At 38.1% G+C, this 17213-nt stretch overlaps 1 pseudogene; it reads left to right on the top strand.

The window, feature by feature from the left end:
* The first annotated feature begins 4863 nt into the window (after window positions 1-4863).
* Window positions 4864-6811, top strand: LOC134375531 (tyrosine-protein kinase Yes-like; annotated as a pseudogene).
* The last annotated feature ends 10402 nt before the right edge of the window (window positions 6812-17213 follow it).

Here is a 17213-nt window from a genome sequence, read left to right as displayed (position 1 = left end):
CTCTTACTTGCACATCCAGCCTGGCCTGAACAAGATCCACCATTGTTTCTACTCCACCAAGTTTGGGACACCCATCCCACTCTCCAGGACTCCCTGAGCTCTGAGGTGCTTGCCCTTCATTCTCACATTTACCTTCAGAGACATAGAACCCAACCTCCCAGCCTGCAGAACAGCATCAGAGACCTGCAGGGTCTGAAATGTCCTGGCAGAAGATGGCGAGAATGGATGGAGTGGCACATGAACAGAAGAAACACAAAAAATCTTTTTTTCATGATCTTCTGTTGGTGACATCATTGGAGGAAGAGACTAACTTTCCTCAGACCTCTGTGGAAAAAACCAAAGGAGGAAGTTTTGTTTGTTTCCTGGACAGTGAGTCCTGCTGCCTGTAGACCAAGTCCTGGTGGTCAATATTGGTGTCTACTCAGGTGACAGCTGTAAAATTCTGCTTCTTTATTAATCCTGGTTTGACAACCTGACACATTGTGGGTTGAATAGGGAAACTTGAATGTTGGCTGTCAATGGTATTAAAAATTAGCTTACATTTCTTTAGTTTGGTTAAGTGTATTGTGGTCATAAAACCGACATGCATTTTGTACATCCTTTTCTAAAACATAACAAGTCTCCATTTTTCTTTAAATTTGTTAAAAATCAAAAAATTAATATCGTAACTCTCTTCAAATCCATTAAATATTTTTCTCTCACTAATTAAACTAAATTGTGCATCTTCAATGGATTACATTTTTCAGTTTTTGAAAACTGCTCTAGAGTATACTGTATATTAGATTAAAATACTAGGGTCACAGGGTAGGTGCACTCCATAACTTATTCTAATTTACACTTCACTTTCTAAAAATTAATTGCTTAGGCTCCCAAGCTCCATCCACCCATTCATCTATGCATCTATCAAATATTTATTTATGAGACAGATGTGTACTTTCTGTTTCCTTCCCTAGTTTCTGCCACAAACTAGCCAAGGGATTCACACAAGGATTCCTCAGACCTCCCACTACTAATCCTATTCTTCCTCAGACAGGGAATTGCCCTGTTTGAATCATCCAGGGTGATGTGTGTTAAAGTGTAAAATAAATGGTAGAATTTTTTAAAGGGTGACATTAGGGGTGGAGTGAGTGGGGAGTATGAGAGGCTGGACTCCTGCCCAACAAAAATCCCTGGTTTTCCCTTTTCCTATTGTACATGTATATTCTCCCCTGTTTTAATTCCTGTGCTTTGACTGATTCTACAATTGCCACTCATTGATTCTATTGCACAAATATGGGGAACTCAAGCATTGATCCCTCCAGAGCCATTTTACCTCAGACTTTGGAAACTATAGCCTCTCTTCCACAGAACCCTGTATCACAGGCCTCTAACTTAAAGATCTATTGAAATGATTTCTGGTGTTTATTAAAAACAGAATGACCTGCCTTCCCACTGTGAGTTTCAACTCATCTCATTGCTGTCACCTGCAGCATGGCTCCAGCCACTGCCATTGCTGGAAATGATCCAAACTGGCTTTACAGCTCTAACCGGGCCTGCCATGCACAGGATCCCTGCCTACACTGCTGCACCAGCCAGCACAGTTGTGCACAGGACCCCTGCTGCAGCTGCCTGCAGTGCTGCAGCCTTTGCTAGTGGCTGTCTATGCCACTTTTGCACTAGCCAGAGCAACCACATGTGGGATCTCTGCCCAAGCAGCCTCAACAGCCAGCTCAGCTTGTTATAGGTCCACTTGCCATGGTTGCCTGCAGTACAGCTATGCTGCCATAATTAATGCACCAGCAGGACTGTTGGGTGTGGGACATTCTGCTGACACTGAAGCAGTATCCACCCCATGTGAGAGTGGGACCCCATGCCACCACTTACAGTACATTGGCCATTGCCAGGGACCTTCCACACTGCTGCACCAGCCAGACCAGCTGTATCCAGTATCACTGCCCAGGCCACCTCACAAGCCAGCCTGGCTGTGTGCAGGACCCATGCCACACCAGACTCCAGTGTGACAGCCATTGTCAGGGGCATCGATGCCACATTAACAGACAGACCAACTGCATACAGGACCCTTACAGCTGGCCCTGCTGTCCGTGGGATCACCATCACAGTCACATGTTGTGTGGCTGCTGCTACCATAGTCATTGCACCAGCAAGATCAACTGGTTGCAGAACCCCCATCCAGGCCACTACCTCAGCCAGACTGACAGAAGGCATGACTCCCTGCCAACACTAAAGAAGTAACCAGCCTAGCTGGGTATGAGACCCCAGATGATGTCACCTGCACCACTCCTTCTGCCACTGTCACTGCCGACAGTCACACACACCACTATCACCACAGCTGCACCACTCAGAATGGCCAAGGGCAGGACCCAATATTGTCATCACACACTGACACAAGACGAGTCACAAATGGAGACACTAGAAAGAGGTAAGCCAGCATAAACCCACACCCCAGTAACACAATTCACAGGGGGAATTTAACCGCATGGTCAGTGAGCATGACTGACTCACCCAAGGAGAGACATGCATACAAAACCCTGGAGAATACAGAAGCCCAGGACAGCCAAATAGTGTAAAAAACAAAATACCCAGCCACTACCAACCAAGCCCCCAACCAAGGGGAGCAAGAACCCAGGAGGAGCCTTGGCCTATAGGAACAAGGAAAGAGAAACCTTGCCCAGGGTCACTCTTTCAAGCTAAGGAGATCCAGTATACCCCAGTGCACCCATCAGGGTCACAGGACACTAGCTTGGGAGCCAACAAGTCCACCTAGGATCACTCACCCCAGCCAATGGGTGACAAGGAATACAGGCACTTCACCCAAGATCTCAAGAGCTAGACTACATACTTGACATCCCAACTAACTTCAACAAGAAATCACTAAGTGCCTCAGTGACTACACAATAGAAGCATTTTCACACAACTCCAACACTGAACACAACAGAAGTACCCACATGGAGAATACACTACTAAGTCAAACCAGAAGCAACACTAATACACCCTACTCAACATCCAATATAAAACACATCTACAGGAGGGAATCTCTCTCCTCAAAGACCACTTCTGAGTAATAGAAAGAGCAACTGTTCAACTGGAGACTAGAAATATGGAAAAAAAAAAACAAGAAAATATGATGCCACCAAAGGAATACAATAATTCTCAAGTACCAGAACCCAAAGAGCAGGAAACCATCAAAATGTCTGAAAAGGAATTTCAAGTAACAATCTTAAACAAACTCAGTGAGATACAGAAACTCCCAGTTGGATAATTTGATGAAACAAGCAAAAGCAATCCAGGACTTGAAGGATGAAATTTACAAAGAGATAAATTCCATAACAAAGAATGTAGTAGATCTCATCGAACTGAAAGACTCATTCAATGAAATAAAAACTACAATTGAGAGTGTAAGCAGCAGGCTAGAGGAAAAAGAAAGAATTTCTGATCTTGAGGACAGTTTTTAAAAATAATCAAAGCAGGCAAAAAAGGAATTTAAGAAAATGAAGATAATCTAAGAGAGCTAACAGACCACCTTAAGCATACAAACATTCATATCATGGGTGTTCTGGAGGATGAAGAGAAAGGAAAAGTCATTGAAAATATATTCAATGAAATAATAGCAAAAAACTCCCCAGGTATTGGTAGAGATATAGACTCCAGAACCAAGAGGCTCAAAGGTCCCCAGATTCAACCCAAAATTTTCCTCCCTGAGACACATTGTAGTCAAACTGTCAATGGTCAAAGAAAAACAAAATCCTAAACAGAAAGAGAAATATATCAAGTCACCTGTAAGGGAATCCCCATCAGACTAAAGACAGACTTCTCAACTGAAACTCCACAGTCCAGAAAAGATTGGGATAAAATATGCAAAGTATTAAAAACAAGCAAATAAACAAACAAACAAAAAAACCCCACTGCCAATCAAGAATATTTTACTCAGAAATGCTATTCTTCAGAAATGAAAGGGAAATAGTGTATTTCCCAGACAAACAAATTCTGTGGGAGTTCACCATCACATGAAACAGTCCACAAGAAATCCTTAAGGTAGCCCTGCACCTGGAACATAAATGAATACACTGGAAAGAACAAACCCCACTGGTCGAGCAGATATGCAAATGAGAAAGAAAGAAACTATACCATACTATGTCAAAAAAAAAAAAAAAACAATCAAAACTGAAGCCAAACAATAAAAGGGTAAGAAAGGAACAAAAGATATTTAAATCAAGAATAAGTAAGGCAATTAAGTGACAGGAGTAAGACAGTTCCTCTCAATAACACCCTAAATATAAATGGATTAAATTCCCCATTCAAAAGACACAGACTGATTGATTGGATAAAAAGGCTAGAATCAACTATATGCTGTCTTCAAGAGACTTATCTCACCAATAAAGATGCACATAGACTAATAGTGAAGGGATGGAAAAAAGGTATACCATGCAAATGGATGCCAAAAAAGAGCAGGAGTAGCTCTTCTTATATCAGATAAAATAGGCCTTAAAACAAAAACTGTAAAAAGAGACAAAGAAGGCCATTATACAATGATAAAGGGATCTATTCAGCAAGAAGGCATAACAATCATACACACACACACACACAGACACACACACACACATGCACCCAACACTGGAGCAACCAGACATTTAAAGCAAACACTATTAGACATAAAGAAAGAGGAGCCCAGGAGTTCCCGCCTCCTGAAGTAAGGCGGCCCGGGCCGGCTCTGCCATGGTCGCTGCCACCCAGTGCCCCGGGACGAGGAGGTGGAGGAGGTAGAGGGCCCCGCGGGCCTCGCCTCCACCCCCTCCCCGCCACCCTGTGCTGCGGCAGCAGCAACTCATGCGAGCGCAGCCGGAGGGCAGCTGGCCGGTAAAGGGATCTGAACCCATGACCTTGGCATTATCAGCACCACACTCTAACCAAGTGAGCTCGCTGTCCAGCTCTGAGATTTGATAATGGGCTGCATTAAAAGTAAAGAAAACCAAAGTCCAGCCATTGAATATAGAACTGAAAACACTTCAGAGCCTGTCAGTACAAGCCTCAGCCATTATGGAGCAGAACACACTGCAGTGGCACCGTCATCTTCAGCAAAGGGAACGTCAGTTAATTTTAGCAGTCGTTCCATGACACCATTTGGAGGATCCTCAGGGGTGACACCTTTTGGAGGAGCATCTTCCTCATTCTCAGTGGTGCCTAGTTCATATCCTACTGGCTTAACAGGTGGTGTTACTATATTTGTGGCCTTATATGATTATGAAGCTAGAACTACAGAGGACCTTTCATTTAAAAAGGGTGAAAGATTTCAAATAATTAACAATACGGAAGGAGACTGGTGGGAAGCAAGATCAATCGCTACAGGAAAGAATGGTTATATCCCTAGCAATTATGTAGTGCCTGCAGATTCCATTCAGGCAGAAGAATGGTATTTCGACAAAATGGGGAGAAAAGATGCTGAAAGATTGCTTCTGAATCCTGGGAATCAATGAGGTATTTTCTTAGTGAGAGAGAGTGAAACTACTAAAGGTGCTTATTCCCTCTCTATTCGTGATTGGGATGAGGTAAGGGGTGACAATGTGAAACACTACAAGATTAGGAAACTTGACAGTGGTGGATACTATATCACAACCAGAGCTCCATTTGATACTCTGCAGAAATTGGTGAAACACTACACAGAACATGCTGATGGTTTATGCCACAAGCTAACAAGTGTGTGTCCAACTGTGAAACTGCAGACTCAAGGTCTAGCAAAAGATGCTTGGGAAATCCCTCCTGAATCTTGGCAACTAGAGGTTAAACTAGGACAAGGATGTTTTGGTGAAGTATGGATGGGAACATGGAATGGAACCACAAAAGTAGCAATCAAAACACTAAAACCAGGTACAATGATGCCAGAAGCTTTTCTTCAAGAAGCTCAGATTATGAAAAAATTAAGACATGATAAACTTGTTCCATTATATGCTGTTGTTTCTGAAGAGCCCATTTACATTGTCACTGAATTTATGTCGAAAGGGAGCTTATTAGATTTCCTTAAGGAATGAGATGGAAAGTACTTAAAGCTTCCACAACTCGTAGATATGGCTGCACAGATTGCTGATGGTATGGCATATATTGAAAGAATGAACTATATTCACCGAGATCTTCGAGCTGCTAATATTCCTGTAGGAGAAAATCTTGTGTGCAAAATAGCAGATTTTGGTTTAGCAAGATTAATTGAAGACAATGAATACACGGCAAGACAAGGTGCAAAATTTCCAATCAAATGGACAGCTCCTGAGGCTGCACTGTACGGTAGATTCACAATAAAGTTTGATGTATGGTCATTTGGGATTCTACAGACAGAACTGGTAACAAAGGGCAGAGTGCCTTATCCAGGTATGGTAAACCGTGAAGTGCTGGAACAGGTAGAACGAGGATACAGGATGCCCTGCCCTCAGGGCTGTCCAGAATCCCTCCATGAATTGATGAATCTGTGTTGGAAGAAGGATCCCGATGAAAGACCAACATTTGAATATATTCAGTCTTTCTTGGAAGACTACTTCACTGCTACAGAGCCACAGTACCAGCCAGGGGAAAATTTATAATCCAAGTAGCCTGTTTTATATGCGCAAATCTGCCAAAATGTAAAGAACTTTGTAGAGTTCCTCACTTACATACAGGAATCAAAAGAAGAACATCTTCACTCCGCGTGTATTTAATGGTAAACTGGAATTCCAGATATAGTTGCACAAAACCACTTTTTTTTTTCCAAGTGTTAAACTGTAAAGTACCAATGATGATTTTCCAACTTATTTCATGCTCCAAAGAAAGTAGAGCTAAGATTCTGATGATAGCATGGTAATGAAGAGTAACAAGGCTATTGTTTATAAATCATTCCCTTGCTTTTCTTCCCCCAGCTGAGAATAGTTAAGAGAAAATTATTTATTGTTATAGACAAAACTTGGGAGATTAAAAGTTATACCATAATGAAATCTAAAATTAAGGATCTTAAGGGGACCAAATAATTTCATTCCAGTTTTTAAATATTTTTTGCATTTATTATTCTCAAAAGTTTTTTTCTAAGTTAATCAGCCAATATGCAGTCTTAATATATGCCTCCTTTTGCATGGAAAAGGGTCAGGTTTTTCAGAACCAAAAAAGGAATATAAACGTCATCTAAAACTTGATTAAATGTTAGACCACAGTAGTAGAATTTGAAAGTAGATTGAACTATGTTGATACTCATTCGTGGAACTGGAAAATAGAATAAGAAATTTTTCACTTCAGTCATTTTCTGAATAGTTCAGTTTAGAGTAATGAAGGTAACTAGAAACTGAGTTGATCATTCATAAGGTGCATTAATTTTTTTTTCTTTTTTTGACTGGTAAGGGGATCACATCCTCGGCCAGGTGTGGTCTGCACCATGCTCAGCCAGCACGCGAACCAGCCATCCCTATATAGGATCCGAACCCGTGTCCTCGGTGCTCCCAGCGCCGCAATCTCCTGAGTGAGCCACGGGGCTGGCCCTTAATTTTTTTTAAAGGCAATATATAATGGAAATTGTACCATCCAATCCGAGGGGAAGTGTTTTAATTTTTAGATAGCATGAAATGTAAGACCACTCATTTAAACAGTCCTTTTTTAAAAAATAGGACTTGGTACTGTGAGATGTTGCTAATATGTTCTTACGGTGATGCATGCCACAAATAGAAAATGTCACTGAATCAGGGACTTGAATGCACTTTTGCTTGTATGGAATATAGACTAAGAGAAGAAAATGTATTTAAAAGAAACATGAGAAAAGAATGTGAAAGTTTTACAGGTAGAGGGATGGAATGTAATGTTTAATGTAGATGTCATGGAGTGACAAAATGGCTTTGCTGGCACTCAAAGCTCCTCACTTAGCTGTTTTCTGAGACATCAAGAGATACGAGGTATGACTGTAAAACTAGCATACACACTAAATGAGTGTTACATCCTCAAAATAGTGAAGTTAAGGCTTCACACTAATTCCAGTGATATAGCTTTTATGAAAAATATTTTTAGAATTCCAGTTTTCAAATCCATGTTTGGATCTACATTCACTTTTGAAATATACTTAATGGTCATTATTTTTTCTCTTTTAGAATATAGTTAATTTGAGGTGGGAAAACATTCTGAATAATAACAGTAGTAGTAAAAAGGGGAACAGTTTTTGCCCATTTGAAATGCGGAAGTGAAACACACAAAAAAAGACAGATTTTTATGACTAACTCAGAAAGAAATTCCAAAATATGAATTTGAATAGCAGCATTACTGGTTTATGTGTCTAGCAAAGAAAAAACTGACTCTGATAAATAAAATAAACATCTGGTATTTATGTTTTAAAATACTCTATTTTATAGTCACACTTTAAGTCAAGCATTATATTAGGTTCCCATATGTTTAAGATATAATTTTTAACGATTATTACCTGATTTAATCATTAAATTTAAAATTCTGTGCCATGATATATGTTCAAATTCAAACCATTTTAAAATGTGATGAATGAACTTCACCCAAGTTGGCAACAGTTCTGGTACTAAAAAACGTGGTTGTTTCTTCTGTTTACGTAACCTGCTTAGTATTGAATCCCTCTCTACCACGAGGGTCTTTCCTAAGAAGAGTGCTGTTATTATTTACCCTTAATGTCTACAACCTGTGACATGAGATTTTAAAAGGGCTTTATGTGAACTATGATATTGTAATTTTTGTGAGCATTTTAAAAAGGGTAACAAAAGTATGTTTATATACTAATTCTGATCAGAACATTAAGCACGGAAAAATAGATGGTATTCATTAGGTTTTAAGTGAATGAAGTAGTTCCTTATAATAACCATTGTACAGTAAGGATAAAACACTAACTCATTGTGTATTCATTTAAAATTGTCTGTATTTTAAAATTGCCAGAAAAAAAAAAACAAAACAACTTTGTACATTTGAAGATTTTTTTTCAACAGCTTTTCATCTTCAGTGTCTTAATATGGAACTTAACCCTTACCCAAAAAGGAAGTTGGCAAAACAGCCTCCTGGCACAAACATTTTTTAATAATGGTAGCCTAAAACTTAATATTTTTATAAAGCATTATAATATTGTTTTGTGGATAATTGAAATAAAAATTCTCATTGAATGCAAAAAAAAAAAAAAAGACATAAAGAGATAGACCCCAACACAATAATTGTTAGGGATCTGAACACACGTCTCCCAGCATTAGACAGGTCATTTAGGCAACAAATCAACAGAGAGACACAAGAATTAAACTGCACTTTAGACCAACTGAACTTGGCAGGTACATACAAAACACTTCATCCAATGACTACAGAATATACATTATTCTCACCTGCACATGGGACATTCTCCAGGATAGACCACATGTGAGGTCACAAATCAAGTCTCAACAAATTTTTAAAAATTGAAATCGTTCCAAGTATCTATTCAGACCACAATGGATTAAAACTGGAAATCAATAACAAATGAAAGTCTCAAAACTATACAAAAACACAGAAATTAAATAGCATGCCCCTGAATGACCCATGGGTCCAATAAGATATTAAACAAAAAATCAAAAAATTCATTGACACTATAGAAAATAAAGACACATCATACCAAAACTTGAGACACACAGAAAAAGCAATACTAAGGGGGAAGTTTATTGCAATAAACACTTACATCAAAAGAATAGAAAGATTTCAAATAAACAACCTAACCCTAAACTTCAACAAACTAGAAAACCAAGAACAATCTCACCCCAAAATTATTAGATGGAAAGAAATAATTAAGGTCATATCATAACTAAATGAAATAGAAACCCCAAAAAGATGCAAAAGATCAAAGAAAGAAAAAGTTCTTATTTTCAGAAGATAAACAAAATAGATAAACCATTCACAAGGGTAAATAAAAAAAGTAGAAGTCCCAATAACAAAAATCAGAACTGAAAGAGGAGACATTACAACTGATACCACAGATGCAAAGAATCGTTAGAGACTATAGACTATAACAAACAACTATATGCCAACAAATTTAAAAACCTGAAGGAAATGGATACATTTCTCAACACATACAAATTACCAAGACTGAACCATGAAGACATAGAAAACCTGAACAGACCAATAACAAGCAAGGAGATTGAAGCAGTAACCAGCAGTCTGCCAACAAAGAAAAGCCCAGGACTGGATGCCTTTACAGCTGAATTCTACCAAAAGTTTAGAGGGGAATTAATACCAATTCTCTTCAAATGATTCCAAAATATTGAAACAAAAGTCATTCTCCCAAACTGTGAAGCCAGTATCACCCTGATACACAAGCAATAAAAAAATACAACAACAACAAAATAAATGTAATACATCACATCAACCAAATCAAGGACCAAAACTCAATAGACACAGAAAAAGCATTTGACACAACTCAACCTCCCTTCATGATAAAGACTCTTAGTAAATCAGGTAAAAAGGGAAAGTATTTGAACACAATAAAAGCCAATACGACCAACTCAGTGCCAATATCACCCTGAATGGGGAAAATCTTATAGGATGAAAGCTTATACTTTAAGGACAGGAACAAGACAAAGATGCCCACTCTCACCACTCCTATTTAACATAGTATTGGAAGTACTAGCCAGAGCAGTCTGGCAGAGAAAGTAATAAAGGACATCTGGATTAGAAAAGATGATATCAAATTGTCTCTTTTTGCAGATGACATGATCCTATATATACAAAACCCTAAAGATTCTACCAAGAAACTCTTAGAGCTGAGAAATGATTTCGTAAACTTGCAGGATATAAAATCAATATGCAAAAATCAGTTGCATTTTTATATTTCAACAATCAACTAGCAGAAAAAGAAATCAGAAAAGCAAGCCCATGTAAAATACACTCCAAAAAAATGAAATAACTAGGAATCAACTTCACCAAGGAGACGAAAGATCTCTATAATTAGAACTATTAATCACTGCTGAAAAAAATTAAGGCAGCTACAAAAAGATGAAGGAAAGATATTCCATGCTTTTTGATTGGAGGAATTAACATTGTGAAAATGTCCATAGTATGAAAGTGATCTACAGATTCAATGCAATCCCCATCAAAACACCAATCACATTCTTCACATAAACAGAAAAACCAATACTCATATGGAACACCAAAAAAACCCAATACTCATATGGAACACCAAAAACCCCGAAATAGTTGAAGAAATCCTGAACAAAAAACAGCCCAAATATCCAGAGGCATAACACTACCTGACTTCAAACTATACTACAAAGCTACAGTAACCACAGCAGCACTGTACTGGCATAAAAACAGACACTCAGAACTATGAAACAGAATAGAGAACCGAGAAATCAACCCACACGCTTACAGCCAACTGATCTTTGACAAAGGCACCAAGAACAGACACTGGGAAAATGATTGCCTCTTCAATAAATAGTGCTGGGAAAACTGGAAATCCACATGTAGAAAAGTGTAACTAGACCTGTACCTCTCACCATATACCAAAATCAACTCAAAATGAATTAAAGGCTTAAACATAACACTGAAAACTGTAAAACTCCTAAAAGGAAACAGGTGAAACACTTCAGGACATAGGACTGAGCAAAGACTCTATGACCAAGATCCCAAAAGCACAGGCAACAAAAGGAAAAGTAAACAAATGAGATTATATCAAACTACAAAGCTTCTGCATAGCAAAAGAAACAACACAGAGAACAGACAACTCACAGAATGGGAGAAAATGTTTACATACTATGCATTCGACAAGGGATTAATATCCAGGATACACAAAGAATTCAAACGTTCAACAGAAAGAATACACGTAACTCAATTAAAAATGGGCAAAGGAGCTGATAGACATTTCTCATATGAAGATACACAAATGATCAAAAGACACACGAAAAAATGTTCAACATCACTCAACATCAGGGAAAGGCAAATCAAAACCTCACTTAGATGTCACATCACCCTAGTTAGACTGGCTATTATCAAAAGACGGAGAATAACAAATGCTGGGGAGGATGTGGAGAAAGGAGATCCCTCCTACCCTGTCGGTGGGACTTTAAATTAGTGCAGCCATTATGGAAAACAGTATGGAGGGTCCTAAAAAACTACAGCTAGAACTGCCATATGACCCAGCAATCCCATTGCTGGGTATGTACCCAAAGGAATGGAAATCATTGTGTTGAAGGGACACCTGCACTCCCATGTTCATTGCAGCTCTATTTACAATAGCCAAGAGTTGGAATCAATCTAAATGTCCACTGACAGATGACTAGATAAGAAAATGTGGCATAAATACTCAGAGAAATACTCCTCTGCCATAAAAAAGAATGAAATTTTGCCATTTGCAGCAACTTGGATGAATTTAGAGAAAATTGTGTTAAATGAAATAAAGCAAGCACATGTCCTCACTCATATGTTGGAGCAGAGAGAGAGAGAGAGAGACAGAGAGAGAGAGAGAGAGAAAACAAAGAAAGATTCATAATAATATATTAAACTTGCAAAAGAAAATGAGAGAACAGAACTGTGGTTATTAAAGGTGGGAAAGGGGGAGGGGAATGGCATTGGTGAGAAACGAGTTAAGGGTCACAAAGATTATGTTTGGTAAACAGGAGTATAATAATTATCCTGACGATCACCACATATTGCACACATGTCTTGATATTTGATTCTGTACTGCACAAATATATATAATCGATAAAAAAATTAAAAATTAAAGTTTGTTTTTACATGTAAATACAGCAGAAATCTATATTTTTTTAATAATGTGAGAGAGGTACTTATTTTACATGGTTTAAAGAATTATTTACTGAAGTCCTTTTTCTACTCCATTTAAGGTTTTTCCATGATATTTACATCTCTGAGCCTACTTGTAGTCTTGCTGTTCTGTTCCACGTTGAAGCACTGCTATTTTAATAACCGTTCTCGTCCAGTCAATCATGACATGTGACCAAGAGATTTACTTATTATCACTGTGATCATTTCTGAAAAATTATGTGCCTTTTTTCTTCTATATAAATTGAAGGATCTCCTCGTCAAGTTTCATTAAAAACTCAGTTGGAATTTTTATGTAAATTGTATACATTTTTGAATTTATAAATTAATATGAGAATTTCTTTATCTCTGTATTGATTCTTCTACCATATTAAATCTTTCCATTTATTTAGTTTTTTAAATGTCTTTTAGTAGTTAATTTTCTAACTTTATGGCTTGCATTGCTTTTTAAAATTAATTCTTAGGGCTTTATTTCAAGTAATTTTTGTTTTCAGTATGAGGTGACACAGATAGTGCCTGAATTTTCTGAGTGATGTTTAATGAGAACTATGGGGACGGGGAAAATGGCTGTTCACTTTCACACAGTTTCTTGAAAAATAATAATTTAGAAATTTCTCTCTTCAAAAGATTATTTAAGATGTTGTCATCTACAGTTATTCTGAACATTTATTACAAGTGAAAGAAAAGTTATGCTTTTAACATGCCTAGTTTGTATCAGGCAATCTGCTAAAAATTTGTATATATGACTTAGCATTAAATTCTCTGAACAACCCTATAGAGTAGGTATTAACCTTCTTATTTTTTCCAAGGATGAAACTGCTATTTTGAGACATTGTTAACCCAATGGAGGCTATCCAATTGCAGAGCCAGGATTATAAGCCAGGACTGTTTGACTGTAACCACACACTGCTTTTGGTCAACAAAACTTTCACATAAAAAAGACTGCAGATTACCTTAAAGTTGTGAAAAGACAACAAAACTATTATAATTATATCAAAAGTCTGCAGAGATCCACAGAAGATCTGCAGATGGGCCCTCAGCTTTCACTTTCTGTTACTTAGAAGTGACAAAGATTCTTTGCTTGACCACACATTAGCCAGGCTTCTGAAGCTTATACTGGGCCCATCTGTGCACTTTCTTGTAATATAGAGTTTTAGCAAGAAGCCCACACCTTTAGTATCTGATCACCCTCAAGATCTGTTTGGGTTCCTAATCCTCCATTACCCCAGGTGATGTCTGACTGTCCTGGCCTGTCTTTAGAAGGAGTATCCTTAGGTCAGATTAGTGAGATTCCCCCTGACCCCTGAAGTTCCCTGAGTAAGTTTTCATCCACTGGCTCCCACCCTGCTTTCTGGCTACAAATTCTCAATTGTCCATGTTGCAGTGGAGTTGAGCCCAGTCTCTCTATGTCACTACAGGAATCCATTCATAGTGGTCCTAAACAAAGCCTGTCTCACTGCACTTTCACAAGTGTCGAGGATGTTTTGTGTTTACTACAAACTCCTCAATGCTCCTTCTCCCCACCCCAAAGTTGCATAGGGTCAGAGGAGGAAAGTGTTGTATTTGCTTCTACCGCTCTCCACAGCTGAACACAAGTCCTGGGCAAGGAAGCCAGGGCCAGGAGCTCTGCCATTTAGTTAACAACATTGAGGCACAAGAGGATGGAGAAAGAGAGACACAGGAATTTGATGGGGCAGTGGATGCAACAGGGGTTGCCTGAAGAACCGTGTTCAGAAGAACTATAAAAGTTTTCTCTTCTATACCAAAAACAGCATTTTCCCACAGAGTAAAGCAGAAAAGTTCATTTTAAAAGCTTATACTCCAAAGTTCATATATTAGAAGCTTAATTTTCATTGTAACTATTGAGGGTGGAAAATTCTATTAAGGTAATTGAAAAGTGGGGCCTTAAATGTGTGATTGGACTGTAGGACCATGTCAGAGTTAATGGATTAGTAATGGTGGTCAGGGGCATGGTTCTGAGGGTTTAAAAGGAGAGCACATGAGATTGTCTTTCTTTCTGCTCCATCACTTTCTGCCATGTGAGACCCCTGCACTCCTGTAAAGCCACCACCAAAGAAGACCCTCACCAGATGTGTTCCTTGGACTTTGGACTTCCCAGCCACTGAAACTGTAAGCAGTAAAATTTCATTTTTTCTCACTCTTATGCTGGTACTTCCTCAGCTTCATGATTTATGATGTGGTGGTACACAAGATTCACTCCTGGGCCTTTTATTTTACTTATTTGCCAACCCCCTGGCAGAACACCTCTGTAAGTATGACATTAAATACCAACTTTAGATCACTGATTTCCAAATTTGTATCTCCAACAATGATGTTCAATCAGAAATCTGTATTTTATATTCATATATGTATTATATATCAAAATTGAAATATAGTTCATTTGAACTGAAGCTACACCAAAGTAAACACTTAATAATCTTTCTAAAACTGCCTTCTCTAAAAATTCTTCCTAATTTCTAATTCCCATTTTCTCTCTCACTTTGGTTAAATAGTCCATATGAATTCAATATAACTACTTAACATATTTTCTTTTTTATCTGGTCAGAATGTAAAGTCTATGAAAAAGGGACAGTATTTAGATCATTTTTGTTATAGGAACAAGTAAAAAATCACCAGTGCTTCAAACCTGCATGATAAAAACATGTTGAAAGAATAAATGTATGAATAAATGTATGAATAAATGTCTGTGCCATGATTTGAATGGCCCTCCACAACTCATACTGAATATTGATCCCCACTGTAACTGTTAAGAGCGTGGGATATCCAACTACGGTATTTGAAAAGTAGGGCTATGGGGAGGTGATGGATAGGGAGGGCTAAGCCCTCATGATGGATTGATCCATTCATGTATTAGTAGCTTAGTGATTTAATGGGTTGTAAGTAAGTAGGTTGGGGGCTTTATATGGAGATGAAGAAACCATGTGGACATGCCACTGTTGACATGTGATACCCTGTACCACCTCCAGACTCTGTCAAGTGTCCCCACCAGGTAGAAGGCCCTTGCCAGATGCATCTCCTTGACATTGGTCTTCTGTCTTCAGAACTGTAAGAAATACATCTTGGTTCCTTGTAAATTACCAAGCATCAGTATCAGGTGTTCTGTTTTAGGCAATGGAAAACAAATGGATAGTCTGAAAAACTGTATCCATGAGAACTGTATCCATGACACATGGCAAGTGAGAATACTGAGAGTGAATAGCAAAAATAAATGTCAAAGAGAAATGTAGGGATTTGATTTTAAGTATACATAAAAATGTATTTAGCAAATTAAGAGGTGAAGGTAAACCTGTGAGAGCCTTCTTTAGAGAATATGTATGTGTTTGATGCATGAAAACAAGCTGTTCTCAGGTCTGAGAGCTGGGAAAATGGTGTAAACAGCTGAACATGGCAAATATCCATCGTGATTTATACTTTCTATCCTCCCTGCCATGTATGCACTAACTGATCTGAAAGGTTCTGGTTTGGGGGTTCTTCTATACTTCATGACACTCGCATTCTACAGGAAATGGAATTATAATTAAATAGCATTATTTAGAACTTAAAATGGCTTATTTCTTTACTGACAAAGAAAGTATTGCTCCTGGGAGTTACTGGAAACTAACTCACCCATTTACTTACCCGAGGACACAGGCTACTGGAGGCCTCCAGCACTATGTCCCTGTATAGGGTCCTCTAAGCAGTGCACAGGTCCTGCTACTCCTCCCAGAGAAATTCCACAGCCATGATAAATGACACCAGTCAGTCCCTGTAATTCCACATTTTTTCTCAAATTGAGTCACCAGCCCTGAGTCACATGACAGAACCTGAACTTCCACCCTTACCTGTATGTGTGTATCTTATCTAAGTTGCCACTTCCTTGAGGCCCATATGAGTGGAGAAAGAAAAATCACAGTAGAAGTCTCCTGGGACTAGAATAACTTATCAGTTATTAAAATTTCTGTTACAAGGCATACATTATAGTTCTAGAACCATCCTTCTTTCTAGGAATAAGTATGAATAAAATTTTGTTCTTCCAAGAAGCTTATAATTTGGTATGAAGATATAGGTATAAATACACAGGAGAAAAAATGTGTTAGATGAACTAATTTAGATGCAGGGTCAATGTACATTGGAATAAAAAAGATGTAGAAAATATGAGTCTACTTTGTATTCAGTTTGCAGTTCACCAGAATGCCAAAGATGTTTAGCTCTTCCATGGGAACATGTTTTCTCATGAAAATGAGGCAATAGCAAAAGTGCAGTAACAAGAACAAAAAGAACACCACTCCCTCACATTAATGGAACCACACAGAGCACCATGTCCATGTAAATGATTTGGTATGGTGATGAGATATAAATGCAATATTGATGTAACTGATTACAAAGTAATTATGTATCTAAACATTTTACCTAATTCAAACAGTAAAATATTTTATGCACTTATTGTTGATTTTTAATTATGTATAAATTAA

Source organism: Cynocephalus volans, chromosome 4 (genome assembly GCF_027409185.1).
Source record: "Cynocephalus volans isolate mCynVol1 chromosome 4, mCynVol1.pri, whole genome shotgun sequence".
Classification (NCBI taxonomy): domain Eukaryota; kingdom Metazoa; phylum Chordata; class Mammalia; order Dermoptera; family Cynocephalidae; genus Cynocephalus; species Cynocephalus volans.
The sequence above is the reverse complement of the archived record's forward strand: the minus strand, read 5'-3'. Positions and strand labels throughout refer to the sequence as shown.